This window comes from Trachurus japonicus, chromosome 18 (genome assembly GCF_045865225.1).
Source record: "Trachurus japonicus isolate A0001 chromosome 18, Traja_1.0".
NCBI classification, from domain to species: domain Eukaryota; kingdom Metazoa; phylum Chordata; class Actinopteri; order Carangiformes; family Carangidae; genus Trachurus; species Trachurus japonicus.
This window is the reverse complement of record NC_140924.1, coordinates 3,576,447-3,589,551: the sequence shown is the minus strand read 5'-3', so window position 1 is coordinate 3,589,551 and position 13,105 is coordinate 3,576,447. Positions and strand designations below refer to the sequence as shown.

The 13,105-nt window shown below is 40.2% G+C and overlaps 1 protein-coding gene across 1 annotated transcript in view; it reads right to left on the bottom strand.

Moving 5' to 3' along the window:
* The window catches only part of LOC146968354 (butyrophilin-like protein 2), a 116,342-nt gene that overhangs the window by 100,883 nt on the left and 2,354 nt on the right, over nucleotides 1–13,105 (bottom strand). The gene's annotated exons all lie outside the window — the stretch shown is intronic.

Below are 13,105 nucleotides of genomic sequence, written 5' to 3'. Positions count from 1 at the left end.
ATTGAGTGGACTCAAACAGACTTCCATGTTCCTGTAGCTTTTCATATGGTGAAACTTTATTCTCATGTTGTGATTTACGTCATATAACCTGTGTGACATTAAGCAGCTTTGCACTTTTGTTGTAGGGGAAAAGTTTCATGAATTTAATTCCAAAGTCTATTATTCTACTTAACAATGATTCCCCTCTGATCATCTGCAAAGTTTTCCAGTTAACCCTAACTATTTTTCTGTTTTCCTGTAGAAGTGAATCTAACCTGTTGCGCAAGCAGAGACTGAGCTGTTGAAACATGACTCAACCCGCCCGACAGGGATCAAGTTGCACAAACATGTTTAATCAAAGTCATTATCCCCACAGATCTTATCATCAATGTGACATAAAGCATTAACAGACATCCTGGTTCACAGCTGTCAGACACACACACACACACACACACACACACACACACACACACACACACACATTTGAAATATTTGAAATACAACCCAAGTTGATTAATCACAGAGCTGCATTATTCCTCATTCACGTTGCAGAAACTCTTCACTTTTGACACATTGAGTATAACACTAATTTATCAGAGATTATAAACAGTAAACTTGATGCAGCACATGCTCTCTCTCTCTCTGACTGCAACTCTGGTTCTAAGAAACGTTAGTCATGTGTTGCTGTGCAGAGAGAGATCACCAAAGATGGTGGAAGAGCAATCTATTTGGCCTTGTTAACTTCATGTTATAGAAAGAAACAGAGGGCTGATGGGCTATTGGCCTGAGTGTCTGTCGCTGTAGAAGAGTAATAATTCAGAAGTGAAACTACAGTCTATAATAGAAATATGATTAGAATGTGGTGGAGGCGGATGGACAACATGATCAGTGTGTCTGGATGAGTCACATGGAGATACCATGAGGTATACTTCCCCTCTAGGTCACCACTTCAAGTTAGATCTAACAACATAATGAAACAAATACAGACTATGACTGTATCAGAGAGGAAGACAGACATTTCAGAAAAGTTCACTGTTCTGAAGCTTTGAACAGATCTAGAAAGAGACTGTAACATTAAACTACTTCTGCTATAATGAACTGATGAGACCATCAGACTGTGTTGAATGTTCACTTCCTGTAATTCAACATTTAGCAACAACAGAAAACGTATCATTCCCGTTTCAACTGAAGGAAGTTGCTAAGTATTTCAACTCAAGTGGGACAAAAAAGTTTTCCCATCTACATAACAGTCAAAATACAGACAGAACTGCAACCTGGACACTCATGAGTTAAGTCTCTGTGAGGCCGATGTTGAGCAGACGTGTTCATGCCTGTAACCGATCCCTTCAGATTTGAATTTAAACGATGCAGCGTGGCATTTTACACTCTGGCAGACCATAAAGTCAGTTTTGGCTATCTGCCACATGTCCTCAGACAGCCTGGTGCTCTTTACCCTCCCCCTCATTCTTTGTCAATGATAAGAGTTTCTGGGATTTTCTCTAGTGTTTTACAGCCTAATGCAGCAGGGTATAAAACTCTTATGAGTAAAGAATGTAAGAGAAGGGAGCGTCCTACTCATTTCACAGTTAAATCACAGCAGCAGCTGCCATTTTCAGAGCACACCAGCCAACCACAAAGAGCAGACTGAGCATCTGTCCTCTCGTATCAAGTTCCTCTTTCATTACCTCAAACTATAAAACAATCCACAACCAATGACTCCTCTTTCTACCTCTACTCCTTCACATTAATTGATTGAAAATGATTAAACCTTCACACTGGCCTCTAATCCACCATGCACTGATCCTCACAACACAAACATGAACACATGAATCAACACACAACACACACAGTCTTTCAACAGCCAGTTCTCTTTCTCTTTGTCCCTGAACATGATCTGTCATCACTATAATGTAGATTATTAAAAAGGCTCTAAGTGCTTGTTTACTGTGGTTAAACTGTTACCTGGGAACAGCTTTGTGAATATTAGGCTCAGTGTTTATCCCCTGAGTTCAATGACAACAAATTTACAATCAATATGAACACAATGCATCAAGTCTTTTTCTTACTGTGAACTACAGTTGAGTGACATGTTGTAGATAATAAACCTGTCTTGATCATTACTACTGTTTGTTTCTCTGTTCATTTCAACATTCAAGTTTCCTCAATAAAATGTCTAACAACAACAAAGCTGTGACTGTAGTCATGGTGAGGAGTGACTGGTGACATCATAGGGCATCAAACTGTAGTGGGTTTACACTATATATCTTAATCATGACCTTTATGGGGGGGGTGTTTTTTTCCTTTTAATCTTAGAGGACAATTCCAGTCATATTCAACCTGTCGCTCTAGTTTCCTAATATTTTAGCTCTAACAGAATGAATCAGTAGATTTTCTTCTTAATGTCTAATGTGAATAGGAGCTAGCTAAACCGCTACTACAACTCTAACAGAAACATTCCTGTCTTTCTGCACCCTCATTTTATCTGAACCCAAAAGCACATTTCTCTCTCTATTTTTTTTCATAGGCTATCAATAATCAATGTAGTATGAAGAGACTCAATGCACTAATTTATTTATCTATAGGTGTGTCCTTGAGGAAGTGACCCAATTGCACCTTTCTATTACCGGTCCTGTCTGAGAGCACCAATTTACCGGCTGAAGCGCAAGAGCACCCCTCCTTATGTTTAGATGTTGCTTTTAAATAGACTAGTATTAACCCTTACATACTGTTCGGGTCAAATTTGACCCGTTTTGACATTTGACAGCAGAAAAAATACCCTAAACATCATTCTTTTAGGCTGAAATTTTATGACTTTTCCTAAAGTGACCCAAAATACACAAAAATGAAAATATTTTTAAATTGTATACTTTTGAACAGGTGCTACAAATTTTTAAACACTGAGGCTGTTTCGGGTCAAATTTGACCCGTATCTGTTTAGATGGATTTTAGATCCACCAGTGTGGGTCAAATCAAGGAAAATTGTGGTTTTAGGGAATCTTGAAACTGTGGAACTGTACAGGCCATGTTTGTGTGTATAATTTATGGGACAGTGGTGACAGAAACAGAGTTCAAGGGGGACTTCGACACTGTCACGAGAACTGCCTGTGTTCCCACCACATTTGCCCAGGTTCCCACAGAGACAGACACCTGCTGGTCTTTGAGGGGGCATGGGGGAATCTCGAAACAGTGAAATAGTAAAACAGCATAGTAGTGATCATACAGTATGGTTCACAAATGGAACAGAGGTCATCTGAGGTCAAGGGGTGCCTTGACACAGACACGAGATCTGCACCTGCAAGCACCTGGACCTGCAATGTAATAAAATAATCTATAAAGTAACAAATTTGAATCAATTTGCGTTGGGATGGTGGTGGGGGGTCATGACATAGAGGTTCCTGAGCTGCCATTTCAGTGACTGACATCATGGCAGCAAGACTTGGTACAACAGGCCCTTTATCTGATCTTCCAAAAGGAGGAGGTTGATAGTGATCTGGTGGAGGATGTGTCAGAGCAGGAAGACAATGCCAAAGAAAACCATATTATATATAAAGCAGGGAGAGTGCATTTTTTTATAATAAACATTTTATTATTTAATGTTTTCGTGTTCTAAGTGGTAAATGTTGAATTAATATAGATAATTATGATTTCTTATGATATAGCATTTAGCTTATAACATATAGCACGTAATGGTTGCAATGGTTAAACATGGTCATATTATGAACTCCAACAGTTCCACAATGTTCATGCCATTTTAAAATTCAATGAAATATATTTAAATCATTGTGGCTTTTATGTGTTTATGTCTTATGTAGAACAGGATGTAATACTGTGTAATAGCAGAAGTTTTTCTCCAAAAACGAGCGTTGTAAAACTTAAAAAATGCACTCTCCCTGCTCTCTGAATTTTTTTTTAACACTTAATCATACATTAATTTATGTGTCATAGGCTATTTAAACATTCTAAATAGATCTGTAGTTTAAAATTCAATATAGACACTTACTATGAGGGAATTCTTGGTCCGGGTCAAAATTGACCCGAACCATACTGTGAAGGTATCAAATTTAAACAGTATGTAAGGGTTAAATACTGACAGGGTTGGGACAGCTAGAAAGCTGACTGTTTTGCTGAGAAGATTTAATAACCTTTTTATTACTATTTCTCTGTGGGGATGATGATGATTCACACAACAGGAATTATTGTTTTAGCAATTGAGAAAAACTGGGTAAGCTCTCCCTGCCTTCCCTCCCACCAGAAGCTGCCTTCATCAGCTCCTTTAACCATTTCCATTTTTTTTGCATTCTGTGGTATAAACAGTTTTATTGTCTGTAACAACTTTCTACCTCTATTCCTTCAAATTACTGTAAAAGCTGTCACCTTCATGACCTTGGTTACAGCTCAATCAACAGAACTTTCATCATATTCACAACATGTTTGACCAGTTCATTGTTTGCATGTTTACTGCTCATATTTAAGGGGGCAGAAAGTGATTCAGAAAGCCTTCAGAAAGTGATGTTTCCTTAATATGTCCCCTTTGTAAGTTGTCAATCTCAGGGACACCTTAGAATTTTGCTGTGTGTATGTGTGTGTGTGTGTGTGTGTGTGTGTGTGTGTGTGTAGGTGTGTAGGTGACTCACAACATACTACACTGACCTTTGACCTCTCTGCTCTGTGTGTTTGTCTGTTTCAGTCCCATTAACCCTAACAGTTAAACCTGGACAGTCTGTCTCTCTGCCATGCCGAGCTCCCAGCAACATGACGTCACAGCTGTACTGTGGACCAGACCTGACCTAGAACAAAAATATGTGTTGAGGTAATGGGATGGGAAACCTGATCCACATCACCACCGTTCATCTTTTAAAGACCGGGTGGAGCTGATGGACAGAGAGATGAAGGACGGAGACGTGTCCATCATCCTGAAGAACGTGACCAGAGACGACTCGGGAACATACAAGTGTCGAGTCTTCATGAGAGAAACAAACCACAGGAGAAGATCCATATTTGACACTAAACCCATCAGCATCGTCCACCTGAAGGTTCATCAGTCAGAGGAGAGAGGAGACAAGGACAGAGGAGGCAAGGAGGGAGGAGAAAGCAGAGGACACGTTGGACTGGCAGTTCTTCCAGCTCCCTTTGTTGTTGTTGCTGCTGTTGGTGTTATTTTTCATGTGTTCAATAGAAAAGGTCAGGGTCCATACATGGCTGCTGAACAGTCAGTGTCAGCTTCAACAGCCAACAGTAAAATGGAGGATGAGGTTCTTGTCTCTAACTCCTCCATCATCTGAGCGTCTCCTCCACGTCTCTGTCTCTGCCGTAGACAGACCAGTGTCTCCTGACAAACTGTCCTGTCTCAAAGTGTCTCAGTCCAGATCTAAAGTTCAGCTCCAGAACAAACTGAGAGACTCCAGAGCAGAAACATTGAGGAGGAAACCAGACACTCTGATTGGCTGTAACACTGAGGTCACAGGTACAGGTGAGATCCCCTTCTGGAATTGCTACCTTATCGTGGTGGAGGGGTTTGAGAGCTCAGAGGATCCTGGGAGCTGTGTTGTCTGGAGTGATCAACTCCTGGTGAAGGTCTCCCATGGCAACCGTTCCCAGGTGATGAGCCAGACTAAAGGCAATTCTCTCAGAGCAGTGATACTAGGGCTGCTGGTTATCGACAATTTGTGTCTATTTAAAAGATACATAAATATAACTCTCACCTGTGGCCTGTGACCTCTGAGTAACAGCCAATCAGAGTGTCAGGTTTCCTCCTCAGTGTTTCTCCTCTGGATCAATCATCAGTTTGTTGTGGAGCTGAGTTCAATCTGGACTGAGACACTTTGAGACAGGACAGTTTGTCAGTTTAACAACAGAGACCATCAAAATGTAATCAAGTAGCAAAAACCTTTTTATGTTACAGTGGTTGTGGCTGAAGCTTTTCTCTCATCTGAACTATAGAGGGACGTCTGTAAGAGGAAACAGGAAGTCAGTAAAACTACTGTTAGATAATGAAATACAAAATATTCACAGAAAAAAACAGAAAGATTCAAAAGAGATAAAATAAAATAACATTCAGTAACTTTCTATGTTGTTGGGTTAGAGTTTAAATTAAACTCTATTACCACTGTGTGATGTGCTGGTAAAAGTTAGTATCTAACAATGTGATGTTTATAAAGGACGGGGGGAGGGGGAGAAGGGGAGGACTAAACGAGGCTGCTCTCTCTCTCTGACAGCTGCCCACTTGTTTATATCTGAGCTCCGCCTGGCTCCATCTAGTGGCCGAATTAAGAATTTGGATTTGCGATAATGCTCCTTTAATAACAACTCTTTAAGGGAAACAGAAAGGACAAAGCCCAACGTAAATGTACCGGAGTTAGCAGGAAGTTAATTTTCACCCAGTCCTCTGGCAGTTTACATAGAAAGGATTTCCTTACAATGAGACACGACACAGGTACAGTATAACAAGACAGACATAGAATCAGACACAATATTGACAGATGAAGTAAAACAGACAGGACAGAGCAAACAGTCAACAAAACAAAAACATGACATACATTACAAAACACAGAGACAAAGAGGTAGAATAACGTGCTATAGTGGCAGTGCTTTACACTGTAAAGTATGTTAAGTGCAGTAACTTACTTGACTCTAACTCTAACAACTGTTAGATAAGAGCCAACATGAAATTGGAGCATTAACAAACATTCTAGTGCACAGCTCTCTGCCCCTCCCCTCTGGTTTTAGTCTGAATGAGGAAGCTGTTCAAACAAAGAGCTTGTGTTTGTGTTTGTTTGTGAAGTCCCGTGGAAAATTCCACGAGTCATATTTCGGCTCTAGGTCAGTACTTCAAATCAGATCTACCAACATAATGAATTTCAGGACACAAATATACAGACCATGACCAGAGAGGAAGACATGACTCCTTTTAGTTGTCCTCCCCCCTTCAAGTGTCCCGGGCCCAAAGGTGTTTTTAAGTTTTTAGAGATGCAGTGTTGAGATCAAGATCCTGTTTGATGTCGTTTGGCACTATACGGCTGTGATAAATAGAAATATTATATAGAAATATTGCAGTATATAGTAACTGAACCTACTCATTCCTGCACATCCAGATGTTCCTGTCTGTCTGGCCACATATTTCCATCTACATCACAGTGATTATCATCCCTTGCAATGCAGCGAGTGGCGTATCCACCCTCTGTTGTCTTTCTATGTAGTGCAGAGTAAAATTACAGTAATGTACACTAAACATGAGATATACTGCATTAACCCATATTACTGTAGTGTATAACACTGTAAAAGTGCTTCCCACTTGTAAAATGCTGTAGTACAGTACCATACTGTAAGTCTGTACTGTATTAAAGATGTAAGTCTAAATGTAAGGTGTAAAAAGTTCTTGTCCCACTGTAAGCTTAATGCCTGACACGACGATAGTTTGGTGTTGAATTATTGTCCAATACTGTACAAACCTGTTCTCCCTACAATGTGTTAGAGATTGAATTTAGTGGTTCTCTCAACATTTCGACCAGCCTCAGCCATTGTGAGGCCGTGACTGACAACATTCATTAGGAATCTGCCTGTTTATCTGGCCTCTTCTTCGTCCTCCCCAGGTTTTCCCCTTCCCCTTCCTCCTTCCATCCTCACCCCTCTTCCACGACGCTGACCTTCCATTTCTGTGTCTTGTAGAAATGGTAACACTATGTAGGCTACAGTTCATATATGCTTGCAAAGTGATGGTTCATGGGATTCAGCTCTGAGTGATTGTGAAGAAGTGACTCATGGTTAAAATTAATGCTTCACACACCTCCTTATCAGTGAAAGCTGAGGTTGACCTGAGACTATTGTTCAGTTTAGGAGTCATTTCCAGTATATAAACTAGGCTATGATATCAGTGTATTCAGCAGTTGTCAGTATGCAGTTAGTCCTGTATATCAGTGTGTTCAGCAGTCCTATGTCTTTTATGTCCTGTTGTCAGTGGGACATCTAAACCTTGTTGCCCTTTTGTTCCCTTATTTGAATTATTTATTGTGTGTCAAAGTCAAAGAGCTGCTGATGTATCCTGTCCCTTCCCTGTTTTGAATGTAAACAAGTCAGTGTTGGTGCAACATTTCTGTCAAGTGAACAGTGTTTGAGTAAACATCAGGGTTTTATATTATATATCATATGACAAGTCTTCTTCCCTCTTGTTTCTCCATCACAGTTATAATGTTACTATTGTAGTAAAGTACATGATTACAGTAAGCTGGACACTCATGACTCATTGAGTGATGCAGTGTGGCATGTTATCTTCTGGCAGACCATAAAGTTAGTTTTGGCAATCTGCCATCTGCCCTCAGAGAGCCTCAGGGCTCTTTACACCCGCCCCTCATTCTTTGTGTGGCTTGGCACCATCTCATCTCCTGTTCCACCTCAGGGCTGACACAAAACTAAACTGGTTTACTTAACAAATTAAAACAAGTACAAGTTTGTCACAGTGAAAACTGGGATTTATTGCATGAGAATGTGTTCAGAGTTTAAGTTTGCAAAAGCACCGACTGAGATATGAGAGAATGAGGTGAAGATAGTTTATGGTTTTGTCCAAAGGAGGTGGTTTGATCCATTGAATGAGTTTAGACAACTGAGTGTGGCAAAGACTGGGGCTGGGTTTTGTTCTAAGATTAAACACAATAACCGAGAAAATGGAGTATAAAGGGAATAATGTAAATGAGGGGCCAGTTGCAACCTGGGCACCCCAGGATATGAAAACCAAAATAAAGCAATATGATACAAGACATGTACAAGAGCACAGGGTCGAGACTGATGAGGTAGGTCAAATAAAGCATATTTTTATTTAAATACTGCAAAGGAATCAGGATTGAACCTTAAAAAAGGGGGAGAGAGAGAAACTAGAAAACTGGAACTGCTGGGGAAACATAGGGGTGAGTAGGCTATAAGAAAAATTATTTTATTAACAAACTAAAAGGTGCCAGCTATAACAATACTCTAAAACAGAAACATTCCTGTCTTTCTGCAGCGTTTTTTTTAATTTATCTCAATGCACTAATTTATTTATTTATTGGTGTGATTGATGCACAGTCATCTATAGACTACGCACAATCACATCCCTGTCACGTTATAATGGAGACAAACTTGAACCGATCCAATAAACACATTTGGAATCTGCAGTGTAAAGATGTTTAGATGTTGCTTTTAAATAGACAGTATTAAATACTGACAGGGTTGGGACAGCTAGAAAGTTGACTGTTTTGCTGAGAAGATTTAATAACTTTTTTATTATTATTATTTCTCTGTGGGGATGATGATGATTCACACAACAGGAATTATTGTTGAGCAATTGAGCAAAACTGGGTAAGCTCTCCCTGCCTTCCATCCCACCAGAGGCTGCCTTCATCAGCTCCTTTAACCACTTCCATGTTTTTGCATTCTGTGGTACAAACAGTTTTCTTGTCTGTAACAACATCTATTGCACGTCTGTCCGTCCTGGGTGAGGGATCCCTCCTCTGTTTCTCACCCTGAGGTTTCTCAGATTTTTCCCTCCATGGAGTTTTTCCTCAGTGGATGTGAAGGTCATAGCTCAGAGGATGTTGTTACATGTATGATGTTGTGTAAAGTCCTGTGAGACCCGCTACAGGGGAATATAGGACCCCTCTACCTATCTGGACTCTACCTATCTGGCCTGTCTAGCCTCTACCTGGTCGTTTTACTAAACTTAACCAACTCCTTTCTTCATTGCCTAAACCCAACCAATGGGACAATTACACTTCTCACTCAAAGTCACAACTCAACTTCTCACTCAAAAATAGGCAAAAATATGCCAAGTCCTTCACAACTCCACTTCCAGGTATGGGACCAAAAATTGCATGTTCCCCGGGTCCTTTTGGGGAAAAGTGGGGAACATAGGACCCCTTTTCTTTGTTTTAGTTTCTTGCCCTCAGGCTGCACTTGAAAATAAGAATTTTGTTCTTAATTTGCTTGCCTGGTTAAATAAAGGTTAAATTGTGCATGTTTTTCTTTCTGTCCTGTTTTGGTCATGTCTTTGTTGTGTTGAGTTTGCTCTGTCGTTTGTCTTCTGTCTGTTTGTTTATTGTTCAGTGTATTGTCGGTTTATACATCGTATGTGCCTGTTCCCATTTTTAAAAAAAAGGGTTCTATGTTCCCCGGTCCCATACAAAGTGGGGAACATAGGGATGATCCCTAAATGGCCTTGCCTTTAGAGTTATTGATGGGCCGACCAATCTGATTGGATGTGCTGGTTCAGGCAGAAAATATACTGTATACAAATGACTCATGTCAGATCGAGCCTCAGGCTTTCTTTTTTTTTTGGCTGGGTTTGGACTGAGAATTATTGATAATGAGTCGGGCCACATCCGGTCCAGGTTTCAGCACCCGCAGGTCAGGGTTTTAATATAGAGGCCTGAGGCTTACACAGAGAGGAGCAGCACCTGCATGGGGAGCATGGCACTGACTCGGCACATTGCCTGTAGAAAAGCAAACTAGTTCTTTGGAGGAACAAGAGTTGAACTATCACCAGCTTCTTTTTGGTGGGAAAGGGTTATTAATAAAAGTGAAACAGATAGATGATAGAGTTTCTGATGTGTTCCCTCGTGTTTTAATCAGCAGGCTATAAAACTCTTAATATTAAAGACTGAAAGAGAAACTCGTTTCACAGTAAAACCACAGTCTGAGCAGCAGCAGCCGCCATTTTAGAAAGCACACCAGCCAACCACAAAGAGCAGACGACTGTCCTCTTTCATCACCTCACACTACAAATGATCCACAACCAATGACTCACCTTTCTACCTCTATTCCTTCAAATTAAAAGCACCAAAGCAGTCACCTTCATGACCTTGTTTACAGCTCAATCAACAGACCTTTCATCATATTCACGACATGTTTGACCAGTTCATTGTTTGCATGTTTACTAGGTGTGGTGTAATAACCTTGCAGCCTGCAGCAGAGCCACAGGCACACACACACACACACACACACACACACACACACACACACACACCCTGTGTTGTGCAGCCAAATGTCAGGATACACCCGTCTGAGAGATTTGACAGTCAAAAATACCATTGAAATAACATTTTGGAGCTGATAATTACACAACCTTGCCTCTCTAAAGCCTAGATCTATTGTGTATCGTCCTCCGGCGTCTCATTCTGAGTTCTTAGATGAATTCCCTGACTTTCTCTCAAATTTAGCAATGAATGCAGACAGAGTCATTATAGTGGGTGACTTTAACATTCATGTGAACGTCGATGATGATTGTCTGGCCACAGCGTTCAAGTCACTTTTAGATTCACTTGGCTAAACAGTTACCTTGGAAAAGCTTTGTGAATATTGTTAAGCTCTTTGTCTCTCAGTGTTTATCCTCTGAGTTCAAAGTAGAAACCATGGTGAGCTGCTGTACAGACTGAAGCTCCAGTGCTGCCACCGCCTGGTTGACTGACAACACAACAGAGAGTCCAGTTAAAAGAATGTAAACAACAGGGTAAGACTGAAGTGCATCATTATCAACTCATTTATTTTAGATAAAATAGAAATAACACATTTTACATCTGAAGAAACAGGGGGTGATAAAGATGTGCCCGTCTAAGAGATTTGACTGTCAAATAATCTTAAAATAAGACGTTGCAGCTGGTAACTGCACAATGCTGCCTCTGAATTTATGGCATATCGACCTCCTGCACCTTGTTCTGAATGGGTTTTTAGTTTTGATCAACCCATTTTCAAAATTTGATCCAATCTATTATCCAAAATCCAATCAGATTTTCTTTGAACAACAGCTGACTTCAAAGTTGAAACTATGGTGATCTGCTGGACAGACCGAAGCTCTGTGCTGCCACCTGCTGGTTGACACAAGCCTCTCGAGCCAACATTGTTTACTTGAGGTCTGTAACAGTGTCTGATCATGGATTGGATCAAATCATGAAATTGGGTTGTTCTGAACTAAAAACTGATTCTGAGGTCAGATTGGATCACATAATCCAGTCTTGGTTTTAAGATGGATCAAACCCTCAGTTTGTGTTCTTCAAAACTTTTTAGTAGGATCGGTCCATATAATCTGGATTATTCTGATCCCAGAAGTCGGAAGATTGAGGGAGGATTTGAGGAACAAAATGTTATTTAAATTCACTTCAGACAACATTTATAATGTAGTAGTATATATTTTGCGCCTGATGTTTAAACCATTATAGTGATAAAGTAAATAAAGTAAACTTTTGATTATTCCAAAAATTAAAAAGTGAAATTTGAATTTTTAATTTTTCGAAAGTAAGTTTGAATATTAAACACATGGAAAAATATTCACAATGTATATGATTTATGTACTGTATATTTGTTTGTTTTTTAATTGTTTGTTGTGGGTCAAATAAGGTCTGGCCGTTTAAAGGACATTGAAAAACAAAAAAACAACTCAGAAAACAATACTTACATTGCATGTTCGGATAATAACACTTTGAATTACAGCATGCTTCTGTTTAAAAAAAGGGGATTTATGAATCTAGATAACTTTGATCCAGATTACACCTTTTGAACAACTAGGATCTTCATTACCGTATTTCCTCTAATAGTAGCCGGTATCTATTTAATAGCCGGGTCTGTTATAATGGCCGGGGGCGTGGTTTACACGAACAAATAAAGGCCGGCCCCAAATACAGGCCGGGTCAATGGGAAAAAAACAAACAAACAGAAAAAACCTGAATTTCAGTCACTGTGGATGCACTGGTCTCAGGCGGCCAAACACGGATGCAGTAACCCACAAGTGCCAGCAGATGGCAGTAGCTAGATCTGAAGTGCCACATGAACCCACGCTTCAAGGAAACAGTCACTGACAACTCGACCGAAGAGAGCTTTAGCAGCATGGCGTGTCACTACCCGATTTGCGACGCTACCCGATCTGTGACAAAACTGGTCACTTGTGCTCCAGCGTTTATTAGCCTAATCCTGTCCAGCTGATCGCTGCTGTTGCGGTACCTGCTACAGTAATGTGTAAAAAAAATATAATTAATTGTAGGCAGAATGAAAACTGAGCACGGTAACTGTCAAATTTGAGCACCAGCATGAAACAGAGGAAGAAATAATAGCCTCTCTCAAATATAAGCCGGTCTCCAATACAGGCCGGTTCCCCTGGGCAGCTAAAGTA